Genomic DNA, 16,767 nt, shown 5'->3' with positions numbered 1-16,767 from the left:
CTATACCTATACAGCTGTATCTGCAGGGCCTTTGAAGTGTAGACCAAATGGTTCTCAGCCAAGGGTCCGCATACCCCTGAGGGTACACAGAAGTCTTCCAGGGGCTAATTCAACTTATCTAGATATTTGTCTAGTTTTACAACAGGCTCCATAAAAAACACTAGCGAAGTCAGTACAAACTAAAATTTCATACAGACAATGACTTGTTTAAACTGTTCTATACACAATACACTGAAATGTAAGTACACTATTCATATTCCAATTGATTTATTTTATAGTTATATAGTAAAAATGAGAAAGTCAGCAACTTTTCAGTAATATTGTGGCTGTGACACTTTTGTATTTTTATGTCTGATTTCGTAAGCAAGTCATTTTTAAGTGCGGTGAAACTTGGGGATACACAATACAAATCAGACTCCTGAAAGGGAACAGTATTGTGGAAAGATTGAGAGCTTCTGGTGTAGACTAGCCAAGAGACTACCAACTAATAGCACAAGGCCAGAAGGGCCAACAGATAACTTTGATTCACTAATAAAACAGGCTGCATTTGAACTGGTAATTTAGAGGCTGAAGTCTTGCACACTGAAGTCAATGGAAGTTTTGCCATTGACTCTGCTGGGAGCCCTACTGGGCCCAAAAGACACTATTTGCTATGAAAAATAGTGATCGGGATTTGGGAAGATCATCAGAGCTTTACAGGGACCCTCTCCCAGTCCACTGCACCAGCAAGTGCCCGTGCCCTGAGTTTTCAAGTGGTGAGTCCTTCCAGGAGTTTGTTTCTTCCTCTTTCCATTGAACTGTTATGTCAGCACTTCTGGACTGTGCTAGTCCCTTCTCAAATGGGAACAGCTGTGAGAAATCCATGTGATACAGATTACTGTTTAGGGTTATAGCTGTAATTTTTGTTTGTTTTTATCCCTGACAACACAGGTTGCTAACACTTCTGGAGGCCCAATGAGTAGTTTTAATATTTCCTATTGTGGGTTGTTTTATGTAATTGGTGTTGTATAACTTTGTAAGTAAGTGTCCCGTTGTTCAGTGCTATGGACAATAACATTTACATAGAAACCTCACTCCCCATGCAGGCACTTTTTTTTTGAGATGGAGTGAGGGAAATGTTGGAACCATGTGTCTCTGGTATTGTCTAGCTCTGAAGAGCCAGTCCTCTGTAATCACAATCCTTTCTCTGTCGGGGCACCTCTCCATTGGAGATTAGCACATTCGAGCTGCTGACTAAACAATGGTAATAATAATGACTGACATTTATAGTATCTCCACGCAGAAGGAGCCAAAGCACTTTACTGATTTACAAACCATGGATTAGATCCTCAGCTGGTGTAAATCAACAGAACTACAGTCAAGTCAGTCTAGGAGCTCTGTTGATTTATACCAGCTGAGGATCTGACCCTATATACTGCGTGTGCACGCGCACACACACACACACACACACACACATTCAGACAGTGCTTCTGGTCTTGAGCAATTGTAAAGTGCTTCACTCTATGCAAGGGGATCATTATACCTACCACTGATATGCAGCTGCAGCAGGGATGGAACATGCAGTTATCTAAGAGCACGCAGCAAAATCTTCAAACGGTTTAGAACAGGAAGTGAAAAAAGCACTGCAGCCAATTACTCCTATTACTATAGGAGTAATATTAGGCAGAATTCAAATTTGGCCAGGGGACTAGCAAATCATGCCATGGATATGGTAATAACCTCAGGAAGCCAGAACATGGCATTAAAGTTTTATCCAAAGGATATCACCTGCAGTAGCGCAGCACATCCCAAGACGGTACTTGTTCAATTCTCACTCACAGGAAGGGACAAGATCACCCTCTACTAAGTCACCTGTTTCTTTGGAGGTCTCTAAGTCAAGTACTGTCCAAGTCTGACTCTGTTTGGATTGGCAGCCAAGTAGCTTGGGAGCAGAGAAAAACACTGCAGACAATATATCCTCCTTGTTTACTCTGACCAAAATAGATCTGGCACAATGGCTCAGGAATGAACTAATCGGCAGAGAATTAATTGGCATGTTTGTTCAAAGGCAGAATCAACTTGCGGAACAAATCCCAGGCTGGATGGCTCCAGGAGGCTCAAGCTGCCAGAAAGGAACACGGCATAGTGGAAACTGTGGATGGTAAGAGAGGTTGCACAGCCGTGCTGGATGCCAAAGAGTTGTGTGCTGTGCACTGGGGAACCAGGGGCACAGAGGAGAGGAGGTCCCTCAAGAAAGAGTCCACTTTAAAAAGGAACTCCATTGCCACTGATGGATGTTTTCACTTCCGTAAGGCTCCCCTGTGTCTGAGATGTTCAGCTTGAATGGGCAGGAAGGGAGGGCAAGAAAGAGCAGCTAAAAGAGGTTCCAAAAAAAGATTGGGGAAATGTGTAAAGCAGAGATGTGAAAAGGGACACGTCACATACTACAAGCTGAAATCCAAAGTGGGCGGTGAGGAGAGAAGAAAAAGAGAAAGAGATAATTTGAAACCTCATCACAGGATTGTCCTCTGGAGTCCAGGTAAAGTTTATTTACAATTCTCTGCCCTCCTTACCAGGAAGAAGTTGTACCTTCTTCACGAGGAGACACAGTCGAGCTTCTAAAAAGCCTGATCAGTAGAAGGGAGTGAATGAACCTGCAAGAAGATGCAGGAAGAGGAGAGAAAATCTGTCTCAACACCTGTGTCCTTTGTTGGACTGGCTTAGACCTTAAGGCTGTATGAGTGCTGCTGGATTACATTGGAGGGGAGAGCATGTTAGTGTGCAGAATGAAAGGAGGAAGAAAAGAAAGAATGTGTAAGTCCCAAAGACAGGGAGAAATAGAGTGCAAGTTCTGAAGGAATGTGTGTGTGTATGTTCTGAGACCTAAAAGAGAGGGGGAATGTGTTCTGAAGGAGAGAGAGAATATGCACTCTGAAAAAGTGTGCACATTTTGAAGAAGGGGCAGAAACTGTGTACACATCCTCAGGACAAGAAGGACCAACAATATTTTCACTGCTGCACTGCTTTGCAGCAATACCTTTATTGGTATCAGCCTGGTACCAGGACAGCTCACTCCTTTCAGTCAGCATACCTATCTGTCTGAAGCATCAGTTTCTCTAGTTGCTAGTCTGCAGGTCTTCCATAAGGTCAGGGGATCTGTCTGGTTATCAGGATGGTCAGTCTATTTGCAAGATCAGACAGGTCTGCTTTCAAATGATCACATGCAAAATGAACAAATTCGTTTATAAGTACATGCAAAAACCCACTAGTGTTAATGGGGATTAATGCAGAAATGGCAAGCCCTTAAAAATCAGGAAATTCCAAAAGTTAATGTTACTCCCACTTAAACTCAATAAGGTATTCTATTCTCTCTCTCTATGTATATATGTCTATATATATTTGTTATTTTATAAATATATATATTATATATAAATAAATAACAAATGATACCAATTATGATTTACATTTAACAAGGAATAGAAATAGAAAACACAGCAGATGTACAATGTGCTGAGTTGATATTGCGGGATTTTTTCTGACATTTCTGTGGTATTTCAACTAGAAAAAATTATGTTTATATTTATATTTCCCTGCTTTTTATTTGGGGAGTTTACAAACAGAATCATTTCTTAAGCGAAGCTTGTAAACTCTTTGATTGTGGACTTATGTTAAAGACCTCTCAGCCTGGCAGATTTCTCTCCTTTGAACTGTCAGTATTTTCAATATCCTGGCTCTCACAATTCTAACGGAACTGTCCTTAACTGAGGTGTTCTTTACTGACCTTGTATGTTCCCAGATATGGAGCTATTTGGCTGGAGGACTTTAAAAGCTCTTTTGTCTTTACCTGTGGAAGAAGACATCGTTAGCTGGGTGTCCAGTAAGAAATGCATCCTCAAAATATTGCACATTAAAAAACAAAAAATAGAAAAGTGCTAGCAGAATGTGCAGAAATTATATATTGAATATTTTAAATTATTTTTTAAAGCAAATTTGTCTTACTCCATAAGAGTCCATTAAATCTACAAAATGAGCCTAGTTTGATTTTTCTAACTTCAGGTGTTTTTGATTTACTCAAGCACAACATTTCTGATAAGACTATGTGTATTTTATTCCCGTGCAAATAACTCAAAATATTCATTTCACTACTGTTGACATTTTTCAAGAAAATTGAACTTTGGGCTAAAAATAAACAGGGAAAATTTCAGCCTAAAAAGGAATTTGAGAAAGTCATGAGCAACTGAAAACAAAGGGAAAAGAGTTTCACATGGAAGGCACAAGCCTAATTCACCGTTGCCCTTCATTTTCTGCAGTGAAATCAGAATAGGAACATTTTACGCACACTTTGCATTCACTTTATTGGTGTAAATGACAATGGGCGCATAGGTCCCACATTTTAGAAATAAATTATAATCACTGCTATCCCTAGTCACAGAAATCCTGATCTCAAACTGAATCGAGGGTCGAGCCAGCAACAATCACCCCAGTATGCTCAGAAGTAGAATCAGAAGACAATATGCATACAGGAGCAGGTGGAATATAGGCTGAAATTGTTAACTCTATCTTATTATAAGGCAATCTCAGAGTCCTGATCCAATGTAATGAGTACAGTATGTACTCATCAGACTTCCGAAGGCATTGGCCTCTTTGAAATGGAGGCTGTATTTGGCACTGGGACTGGATAACCTAGAAAATTCCCAGCTGCATTAGCAGAAAACATTAGTTGTGTACAGTATTGAACTAAGTGGTTGAATGTTTTCTCTCTGTGGGATTCAGGGCAGACACAAGGGAACTCTCCCTAGCTATATCTTTGTCTCTGCTTACTTGATATTTATAGAGATTAGAACACATCGGCAAGGCCCTTTGTTTTCAGTTTTTAACAAAAATTTCCTGGGTTTTGCAAAAGTTCTTTTTTGTTTTTTACCCATTTTCACACAAATTTTAGACCACTCAGGTACATGAATATACCGATTATGTTAAGAAAATCGAATCCATATTCCATTAGGTGCATGTGTTCATGTTAGTAATGAATTAGTCTAAGTGTAAATGTAAGGCTGTCTGTCAAAGCAAGGCAATGCAGTGGAAGACACACACACACACACGTACGTCAGTGCTCAACTCCTAAAAAATGAAATGGCAGAACTCCCTGGACCTGGCAGAGGGTGGCTTTGTAACTTGGGCAGCACAGGTAACCGAGCTCCCATCTCTCCTTCCAGAATGGGCCCGGAAGTGGAAGAGGTGGAGGAGGCAGCATGAGGGCATGGCACCCTCACCTCCTCAACCTCCTCCACTTCTGGACCTGGTCCAGAAGCAGAGATGGTGGCTCAGAAACCTACCCAGTTTACTGAGTTGCCATTTCTCCTTCTAGAGTTGGGAATGGGATGAGAAACACTCTCCCTTTTCTCTATTTGTTGCTTTTTTTCTGTCCTCCCATGCCCCAGTATTAGTCTCAATATTTATCCAGAAAACTAATGTTCATTTTTTGCACCGATTTTCATCTGATTTTAATTTTTTTATAATAAACACCGACAAATTCCTGGGAAATTTTAAACAAAATAAAAACCCAAACCACAGTATCTTGGGGACAAATGTTTAACACAAACAAGACAGGGTAAATTGGCAGGGAACATGAGGCTAGAAACTGAAATCCTGGCAGCATTAACTTATTGTAGAGCATAGATTCAAGAAGACTTGGAAAGCACAAGTGTTGATCCTGGAAGCGCTGCTCTTGAGGTAGTGAACTCACGCAGCTCTCTTATCATGTGGGAGTGCAGAATTAGCAGGCCAAAGTGGGGAGACAGTTACAATTTAATATTTAGTAGGTCTGTAAAGTGATTAAAAAAATTAATCATGATTAATCATGCAATTAAAAAAATTAATCACAATTAATTATGCGATTAATCACACTGGTAAACAATAACAGAATACCGTTGATTTAAATCTTTTTGGATGTTTTCTACATTTTCAAATATATTGATTTCAATTATAACACAGAACACAAAATGTACAGTGCTCACTTTATTTTTTATTACAAATATTTGTGCTGTAAAAAACAAAAAAAAATAGTATTTTTCAGTTCACCTCATACAAGTACTGTAGTGCAATCTCTTTATCGTGAAAGCTGAATTTACAAATGGGGAATCATACAACAAATAACTGCATTCAAAAATAAAACAATGTAAAACTTTAGAGCCTACAAGACCACTCAGTCCTACTACTTGTTCAGCCAGTCACTCAGACAAACAAGTTTGTTTACAGTTGCAAAAGATAATGCTGCCCGCTTCTTGTTTACAGTGTCACCTGAAAGTGAGAACAGACATTCTCATAGTACTGTTGTAGCTGGTGTAGCAAGATATTTACTTGCCAGATATGCTAAACATTTGTATGCCTCTTCACACGCTGAGAAAAAGTACTGGGGACCTCACACACCATGTTACACAGGGCAGGGTTGGCAACTGGTCAGGGTCTCCTGCCTATAAATGGAAAGTGGGGAGGATGAAGGCTAAGGATGGAGTTGGAATCTTACAGCAAGTTTTCTGAATTTCTAGCATTTAGGATTTTTTTTTTCTTATTACAAATATAACAGTCTACTAACATTGTTTTAAACGGCATTAATAGTGTTATTAACGCCACCTTCAGAATATAATGCCTGATCCAAGCCTATGTCTTCAAAGGTCTTTGGTTCAGGCCTATAAAGAATATGAGACTGCAAGCTCTCACTCATGTGAGTAGTCCTTACTAGTGACTTGATTTCCATGGGACTATCTAAGGGAGTAAAAATTACTTACATGGGTACGGGTCCGAGACATGGAACCTTAAATCAATTATTATTATGAAATAATACTTAAATGTTAATAAATAATAGTTGACTCTCAAGAATTCAAGTAATCAGGTAGAAGGAGAACTGGTCTAAGGGGCCCTGGAAATACAACATCTGGGTCTTTTGTTTTGTTTGAACATTTGATGTGTCAAAGAGCCTGAGATCAAATAGGTCAGGTTTTCAATACCAGATGTGGAGAGAATTTATCATCACCTTCTATTTCATACATGTAGAATGATCAAAGTAACCCAGTACTGAAACAGGTGGAGGCTGGGGATAAGGACTGTGGTGGATGATTTTGTTTGGGGTATTTTTAAATGAGTTGAAAAGCAGCCCAGCCTCCCTGATCTGGGCTGAATTGTAGGACAGTTTGAGATTAGAAGCCCCAGAGTATAGTAAACCCTCTCCTATTAGGAAAGATTAAAAAGAGATTTTCTTATATAGAGAATAAACAAAATGAGCCCAATAGGCTAGGGCTCATTTATTCAGAAAGGAGAAGAGAAGGGGGAGCCATGGTTTCAACACTGAATACTACAGAGTAGTTCAGTGAAGGTATTTTTACCACAGGCGACAGTGATGTATTTCTGGTAAAAATCAAACTTTTTAAAAAGAGTTCTGCATTTTGGCAGCCTCCGGTGAGAACAGATCTGTGCATGCATGTGTGTGTGTGAGTGTTATGGGAATGACAATTCCCTGTTTTCCATTTAAAAAATGATTAAGAGGATGAATTTTGATCACAAAATATATCCCCGACATGTGCAATGTATTACTTTTTAAATAGTGTGTAATTTTAATATTAACATCACTGTATTTATATTGCTTATGTGACTATATGCATAAAAATAAGCACAATGTAAAATAAAAAAAATTAGTTATTTAAATATAATTAAATAAAATGGTGCACTCAGATTCCTCCTTATTTGGCTCAATTTCTGACATATATTGAGAATGCTAAGTGGTTGGACTGAAACTTCTCCCAGGCTATTAGGAGACGAAGGTCATATGTCACTGGAAAGGTAATTTAATTTCTTCAAGGTCTGCAGTAAGGTCTTCGATTTGATGTATGACCTGAATGTCACAATAATTTGGGCTTTCTAAATGTGCCCATTTCTCAGATGGGCACCTCCATGACTATGATTAATAACTGGAATATAGATCACGTAAATCTTTGCTAATAATCCTGAATGGTAACATGAATTTGACAATGTACTATTGCATCAATGGAGCAGATTTCTATTTATACACAATATGTGCAGAATTGGTGTTTCTAGCCAGTTCCTACATGGACAGCTGTCCATGTGACAAAAACTACCTGTATCACCACAGCTGGGAGTACCTGACCCCTGTGTTGGCAGTCTTAACAAAGAGGCAGAATGAAAAGGTCACAGACACTGATTTGTCCTCTTACATTTATACATAATCTCTATACAGGAAGGCCTATAGGCTAAGGATGAATTTAATTAGACTGGGAAAGATCCTGGAGTAGAAGGAATCTGAGGAGCTTTTCCCTCTGCTTTCTGTGTTACATATATCCTTGTGATAAATTGAGGACTTTGGTTTCCAGGGGTAGTCATCTTAATACTTTTCACACAGCAGAAATTAGCTTAAACAATTAACTCTTTATAGTTCAAATTGTCTACAAGGAGGAAGGACAATATAGAAGGTAAGACACAAGTGTGGGAATGCAGGGCTTGATCCAGCATCCAATGACATGAATGGAAAAGCTCCCATAGACTTCACTGGACACTGAATTAGTCCCTAAAATACGTGAATTACATTCTTGCCTCTACCATAATCTTCTTCTACAGTTTGACAAATCATTTCACCAATTCATATTTTAATTTTCCTAACAGTAAAATGAGCATATGTTTCCTTACCTCATGGTGGTCTAGTAAGATGTACTTTGCTAGTATTGGTAAAGTGCCTTGAGGTCCTTGAGTGGAAGGTGTTATCAAACTGCAAAAAATTATTAAGAAAAAATATTGTATTCGTTACTGCATATTTTTGGGATCCCTGTACCCCTCAATTATTTGAGAAAGACATTGCAGGGAATTGCAGGATAGGCCCCATTGCTTATATAGAAGTTGAATTGATCTCAGCATTCTCTTAAATGGATTTACCATCAGAGAGATAGAAAGAGAAGAGAGAAGGAAGGATTAAATGGATGAATGATATTATCTGTCTCACTGCAGAAGTAAGGAGCTGAAGGCCCAGCTAGCCTCCATCATGGGTGTTCTCCCAGTTCTCTTCTTCTTCCTCCTCCTACTCAACTGTAGTTGTCAGAAGGACTTTCTGAATCAGCTTCAGAGGTGGAACTACAGAGAAGGAGGTAAGAGACATAGACAGGGGGAATCAGAGAGAGAGTATGGAGAAGATTATCTTCAATTGGCTGATGAAGGTTTAGGTTAGTTCTTATTTTATCCCTAGTAAGACCAGCAATCATCAATCTGGACTGCTCTTTTTAGGGTCCTACTGACAGAAGAAGGTATGGGGTGGGAGTGGGGTTACCATCCATTGTTTAGGAACAGAAGAGATGTAGTCAGGATAAAAATATGAACTGATGTAATTCTTCACTCAAAACACAATCAACACCCCCTCACTCCATGCCCAGCACAACCATTGTGTGGTTTTCTCTGCATTTCCTGGTTCTGGCTGTTCTGGCAGCTGGGAATAGCTAGGTCATAGGAATGCCTCTCAACTACATCTATAGCATCCTGGGAACATCTACAGAAAATACTCTAGGCTCCACTGACTCCAAACCTGTCTGGTACTCCCCTTATATAAAGGGAAATCTCCAGGGGACTGATGCTTTACAAATCCCTTACATTGTCAGAGTGAGGATAAAAGGTCTGTGAGGCAAGGATGAATTGGAGCCTCTTTGTCTGAGAGGATGGATCAGTTTAATGCAGGGGTTTTGAGAGAGGAAGTAACCCTGAGTATACTACCCAATTTTCAGACAGATAATACAGAGAAACTTACAGCTGAGAATAAGGTCTATTGTTCTCCATGTATGAGGAAAAAGGAGAGTTCCTGTGTCCAGGAGTAGGGCTGGGTAGAGTACATTTTTAGGAGTTAGGAACCCAGTGAGATTGGTGAAGGATTTTAGTTCAGAAGTAGGAGGAGGATCCTGGCCTCTGGGAGTCAGACTGAGAGGTGCTTATCTGAGAAGGGGAGGTTGGGTTGGGATGTTTTGGAGAGGAGGGATTGTGGGGTGATTAGTCAGGGCAGTTGGGCTGGGGAAGAGGGGTGTCTGGTGACAGTAGGAGGGTAAAGCAGTGGGAGGTGGTGGAAGGTATTTGTTGGGGAAGGGTAAGCTGTCATACTTAGTCTCTCAAGAGGAGTATTCAGTTTATCAATGCAATTTACTGAGAATGAGCATGTGGTTCTCATCCAGGGTGCCCTCAGAGTTAAGGGGGAAAATGTGAAAGACCTTCCTATCAAATGAGATAAATGGCTAATGAGTTTCTTTGTTCCTTCAAATCTCCTCTCTTCTCTCCCATGGCATTCTGCTAATGCAGCAGACAAAGTCAACATCCATGGCATTAACAGTGTCACTCGTATGCTGGAGAAATGGGGGAACGGCATCTTCTGGCAAATGAAACACTCCTTGCTGAGTCACCCTAACACTCTACTGCCTGAGTTCTCCAGGTAACTCCCATCAGCTAATGGCAGGATTCAGTGTTCAGATCAGTGTCCTCTCTCTGTGTATGTTCTATCATTCCACTGTCCTCATCCTCCAACTCTTCCCAAAGCAGGAGGAAATGGCACGTACTAAGAAACTCTTCCTGAACAATTTTTGAATAGCTGAATATCCTGTAGGTTAAATATTGCTAAATATTTCCTAATAACCATTATTAGATTGTGGAAAAATTATCTCAAAGGAAGAACAGGAAGCCCCATCATGTAAGACTTAGAAAACTGGGCTGGACACAGTAGTCGAGTTGGGAATACGTTGCAAGGAAAATCTAGAATTGGCCAGGGGCAGTGAAGGGGAGACCTGGAATCTCCATGATATTTGCCTATGTAACTTCTCTAATTACACAAAATTGCTCTCTAGTCCATCAACTCACATTTTCCCAGCTCGTATTTCAGACATTACTAACCACTATGAGTTTAACACAGTCTTCATATGCTGCTGTAGCCGCAGGCTACTGAAAGATAGTGAAGCATAAGTCTAACCATAGGGAAGAGAGAAAGAGGAAAGGAAGTAGAGCAATGTATAAAAAGTCAAATCTCACTCAGAGTAATGCTACCGTATGCTGCCATTGAAGAACAAGTGGTTCGCATTCATAATACAGACTTTTCTCTAACGAGAAACAGCTGTCTAGGAAATGCTAGAATCAGAGCTGGTTGAAAAGGGCAGGGGCGGGGGACAGGGATTTGCAAAAAGGTTTCTCCCTGCTTTGTTTTGTTTCAAAAATTTCAGGTTACAAAAAAAATTGACAAGCTCTGTAGTTGGTCAAAAAAAAAAAAAAAGGAAGCAAATATTGTTGCAAAAATATCATCAATATATTTCCAGTTTATTTTCTGATTTTCAACCCAGCTCTAGGTATCAGGGTGAAGTTCACTTGTGCAGAAGGCCTGTACAATGTCTATTCAAATTAAGGTCCAAGTGGGATTCAGTTGGTAGTTAGGTCATGTGTGGGCTCTTCAAACGGAGCATGATTTTCCCTCTAAATAATGGTATCAGTATAGTTTGTTCCCCCCTCTAATGTCATAGCATAGTATTACAGGTCTTAGATGGTGAATTCTTCAGGGCAGGGACTGTGACTTAAATATCTGGGGAAAAAATCTAACACATGGTGGCTGCTACTGGGTTAATAACAACAATAATAACAAATAACAGTTGAGACTCTAAAGTTATCAGATCTACCCAGTTAGGCAGGGTTGAGACTTGGATGGAAGATCTCCAAACGAAACTAGAAGCTGGTATAGCTATCAGTGTTAAGTGATTCAGGGGAGCTGTCTTCCCTCTAACTCTGTACTGAGTCAGATGGTCCAGCATGGTGCTAAGGGGTGTGCTGTCTTTCAGACATGATGTAAAACTTTGGTCCAGGACATTTGTGCCCATTAAAGATCCCTTGACACATTCACAAGACTAGGTGCTAGCCTGATTATCTTGGCAAGTTTCAGCTTGGATAATTCCATTCTGCCCACTCAAATTACTCTGGCAGTTTCAGTCAAAAATGCTATTCTTCACTTCCTGCCCTAAAAGGCTGTGAAGTTATATATATATGTGGTCTAAATTTTCAATAGTAACTAGTGATTTTGGAAGCCTAACTTGTGACACCTTAAAGGAGCCTGATTTTCACAAAGTGTCTCAAGTTGGGCACCCAAAATCTGAAGGACTCTAGATCACCAGTCCCTTCTGAAAATGTAAAGCCCATTTTATAGATCATTTGGGAATCTGCCAGGATGAAAGACATTATAAAAGTATGAGCTATTAGTTGTTTTACTTTCTGTCTTAAGTAGTGGATCCAGGTGTGTGGTCATTCTACCTGTACTGCCCCCTTTATCTACAGCCTCCATCCCGTCTCCGAGGCACTTGATGACCTTCTGAAGGAAGTACGTTCAATGAAGAAGAGACTGGAAGAACTGAACGAACGACTCAGTGTACTGAGCAGAGCCTTCTCTCCTATCCGGTTCAATGCCCTGAGGGGACGGAGGCTCAGCAGTATGCAGCTGAGAAGGCTCCCTTTCCAGAGGAGGAGGATGTACATCCGCAGGAGAGTTCAGCGGAATTAGCATTCTTCCAGAAAAAAAGAAAAGAAAACTTTCTATCTTTCTCTCTTCTGCAAGCCTTTATCAATGAGAGACTATTAGACTGAATGAAGTATGAATGAGAGTCTGGATGCCTCAGGAGATTGTCAGTTATGGGTTATGGAGCTGCCTTTCAAATGTAGGTCATTGGGTCAAATCCAGTCTAGCTCTGTGATGATGGCTGTGTTGTGACCCAGGTGTGATGAGTTGTTGATCTCAATCCAGTTAAGTGTTTGTATATTTCTCCTACACAGTTGTCCTCACATTTCCCTTGGATTGCCAACTATATTCCTTCTATGCAGATCAGATGCCTTTTTCTCTCTATTCTACTTCACAGAGAACTATGGACTCAGGGGTTAGGGGATCATGTATACCTTTGGACACTTAGGCCAAAATTTTCAAATGTTAGGCACCCAACTTAACATTTAGGTACCAAAATAAAAGTGACTTGATTTTCAATGTGCTGAGCATTTGACTTCAGGGAGAATAGTGCTTGCTTAGCTACTCTGAAAAGAAACCAGACCACTTTTATTTAGATGCGTAACATTAGGCGGCTACATTTGAAAATTTTGGTTTCAATCTACAAACTGTTCATAGAAAGCATGTTCTGTTGACAAGCAGCTGTCTTTAAAGCGTGTGAGGGAGGAGGGACTTCACAAGGCATTGGATAACAGGGAACAGTGCCTACATTTTCAAACATTGCTAGTGGTTTAGGGTGCCTCAGTTTTGGGGGGCCCACTTTTAGACACTGTATGGGGCTTGGTTCTTATAAAGTGCCAAGCACCCACCTTCTGAAAATCAGGTCCCTTTTAAGCATCTATTTAGGGGTGCCAAAAATCACTAATCACGTGCAATGTAGGCCTGATCTTGACAGCAGTCTTTAAAACACTACACAGCCAACCAAGCCACTTGGATCCAGACCCTCAAATGTATGTAAGCACCTCACTCACACTGATTTCAATGGGAGTTAGACTCCTAAATATAGTAGAGGATCTGGGCCTTGGAGACCAGGGGCCAGATTTTCAAAGGTATTTAGGCTCCTAAAGATCCTAGCTGGATTCTCAGAAGTGCCTCAGTAGGTTAGGTGCCAAACTCACCTGGTTCCAGTCTGTCCCCAAATGATTAACCAAGGAATTCTGAGAGGAGCTTTCCTGGTTCAGTAATAGCACATGTAACCCTTCTGCCCCTCTGAGTTGGCAGCAACAAGGGTCGGGTTCAGTATCCAGGGGTTCCGTTTCAATAACACAATGCATAACTGGCTCAATCTCCACCCAGTGACCAGGGACACTTACATACCACAACCCCCTGGGCGCCTCTAGGAGGCATACTTCCCTCATCGCAAGCACGGAGTCTGAGTGTAGCAAATCCATTAATAAAGGAAGGAAACAATGCGGCATCACATTGAGAAACACCACAAACAGGATATAAACACAAACCATAACGCAAAAACCCACATCCAAGTACATTTGGCAATGTCCTTTCCCCCTTAGGGTCTTAAGCCCAATCACCCCAAAGTCCAACAACCCGAAAGTCTCTGGTCAGTGCCACCCCAGAATTCAAAAGTTTATCTGCAGAGTTTTACCCCTACACCCTGGGTGGAAATGGGGGGGGGGAAGTCCACACAAGGTGTTAAGGGGCACCTTACATGGGCCAGGGCCAACTGCTCTGCCTCTCTATGGAGTTCTGCTGCAGCCTTCACCACCACCAGCTCCCCTACAGCAGCTGTGCCACTCCTCCAGCCATCCCTGCAAACCACTTCACTCTGCTCACTGTTCCATGGGCTGCTCCAACATGCTGTAAACTGCTCCAGTTTTCCAGCTGCTTAACGATAGGTCTTCAGGCTCCCCCACTATTTAACACAGCACTCAGTGATCTCAGCTCAGCTCTTAGTAGGGGAGCCCTGGGTGCACTGTGGTTGGCCCAACATGAACTCAGCTCAGCAGTCTCTAGATGGACTCCTAATGGAATCAAAATTAGCTCTATTCTTTTATAGTGGAGAGAGGAGACTGTGCAATTGGTGTTCCAGGCCCAGAAAGGAGACAGATGCCCACCCCTCTCAGTTCATTGGGTATTGGAACCCATGTCCCTTGTTTAGCAAGTGTCACTTAAGTTATATTGAGACATCTCTGTCATAAAGCAGTCTCCTAGTTCCTCGTTCACATAATCAGGTGGTAACACTTATTTATCCTGCCCCAATAACAAAGAAATTGGGGATCCCAGAGCTATCAAAATAACCATCCCAGGTTGCATTGGGCTATGCTGGGCGTGCCCATGCAAATATCTGAGAATTCACAATTTCTGAAATTCTTTCCACACTTCCCATAATTCACCACCAGATGGCAGGGTAGAGCTCATGCTGACTCGGCTTACACACAGATCTATCACTCAGTGAGCATATGATACCTACCCTTCTAACCACTATGTTCAGTTTTGTTTGATTTTAATGTGGATTTCTGGACCAGTCAGATGGTTAGCACTCTTAGCTGTTATGAGAAAGACCTGGGTTTGATTCAGGAGAAAATGGAAGATTTTCTTTCCAGTAAACTTCTGCAAAGTACTCCTCTTAAGGCCTTGCATCTCAAGAGTTTCCTTGACTCACAGGACTTCCCTCTTTAAGTTCATCAGTGAAACTCCATTTGAATAGCAGTAAAAAGTTGTAGGAAAATGGTGCACTCTCTCCTTCCTTAGTCATCCTCCCTGCAGTGTTTCTGCTCTTGCTAGCCTTGGGAAGAAAGTGAGAGACTACTGAGCACACAAACAAATCATGATTTGGATTTCTGAGCCAATGAAATTCCTGTGTCTTTCCTCTCCTCACTGATCAAAATATAGGCTCATAGTGGGAGAAATTTGCCCCTGTGCAGAGAAGCTACACAGGACCTATGCATCACTTAAGTTCTAGTTAAGGCCTCAAAACATGGTTTAGGTGGGACATAAGTGGTAGATAGCCCTTGTGTGGACCTTCTGCATAGAGATGAATTTCACCCAACAAAAATTAGATGAAAATTAGGCAAAGTGGTGATGAAGTGGTTGATCTCTTGCCCTCTGACATAAGAGAAGGATAAACACAAGACAGGATATAACAGTTTTTCTCTCAAGACCCTGGGGGAAAGTATTCTTCTTATGAAAAGGTAAAGGGAGTTGACAAAGTGACACTTTCATTTCTATTGCTACCAAAAGTGATACCATGGACCAAACAGGTCCAAAGGTAATTGTCCTGCTCTGTACAGAACTAGTAAAATTCACCTACAATATTGAACTCTGTTCTGGTCGACTTCATACCTGAAATGTTAGTAAACTGGCAGAAAATGCAGAGAAGAACCACACACACACACACACAACCTAATGGAATAACACACAAAAAGAAAGAGCATTGTATCTAGACTGGCTAAATGGCTAGTAGGAGGGCAACATGACAATTGTTTGCAAATATTTTAAGGAGGCAGAAAAGGCTGATAGGAACATGCTACTGTACCTCTGAACAAATGTCTTCATCTTTTGTCAAGAACTGCACAGTAATACAGTTCATAATTTTTTTAAGTAAATGACTGAGTAGAACAACAGGAAATAAAGACTATCTCAGCATTTGCTTTGTTATTACATATTATCAATTCTCACATTGTATTGCACAGAACTCCCACTCTGCTTAGTGGTAGTGTCTCGCACATGTTGCTTGCAGGACTGGGGTTATGGTTTTAAAGTCTATTGACTGCTTTAGGATCTGTGGATAAGAGACACTGTAAATGTCAGTTTTAATTACTTGTTCATCCTTCACGTATGGAGATCCCATTGCCAGGTTTCCAGAATCTGTACAGATGGAAAATATTGGTCAGATGTGAAACTATTCAGCTCCCAGAACCCACTCATAATATTTTTTTAAAGAATAAAATAAATTTTAATGTGGAGTTGGAAGGTGTGGTATTTTTGTTTTTGTTTTGCTTTGTTTTTGTTTTTTTGGTAATTCAGAAAATTATTAGCTAGTTTAGAAAATAAAATGGTGAATGAACTAAAATTACTTACAGCTATGGCTTTGTCATTATTGGCAGTTTCTTTCACACCTGTTGTCCAAGAATAGTCTGATGTGACTTTCCCTCAATACCGCCTGTTTAAATTGTTCTACTTTTATTAAATATTGATTGGTCCAGAGAAAGAGTTAGAATGACTTTATAGCCTAGCTGTGAGGGCACTTCCCCAAGAGGCAGCAGATCCCTGTT

This window comes from Chelonoidis abingdonii, chromosome 1, assembly GCF_003597395.2.
Source record: "Chelonoidis abingdonii isolate Lonesome George chromosome 1, CheloAbing_2.0, whole genome shotgun sequence".
NCBI lineage: Eukaryota > Metazoa > Chordata > Testudines > Testudinidae > Chelonoidis > Chelonoidis abingdonii.
The sequence above is the reverse complement of the archived record's forward strand: the minus strand, read 5'-3'. Positions refer to the sequence as shown.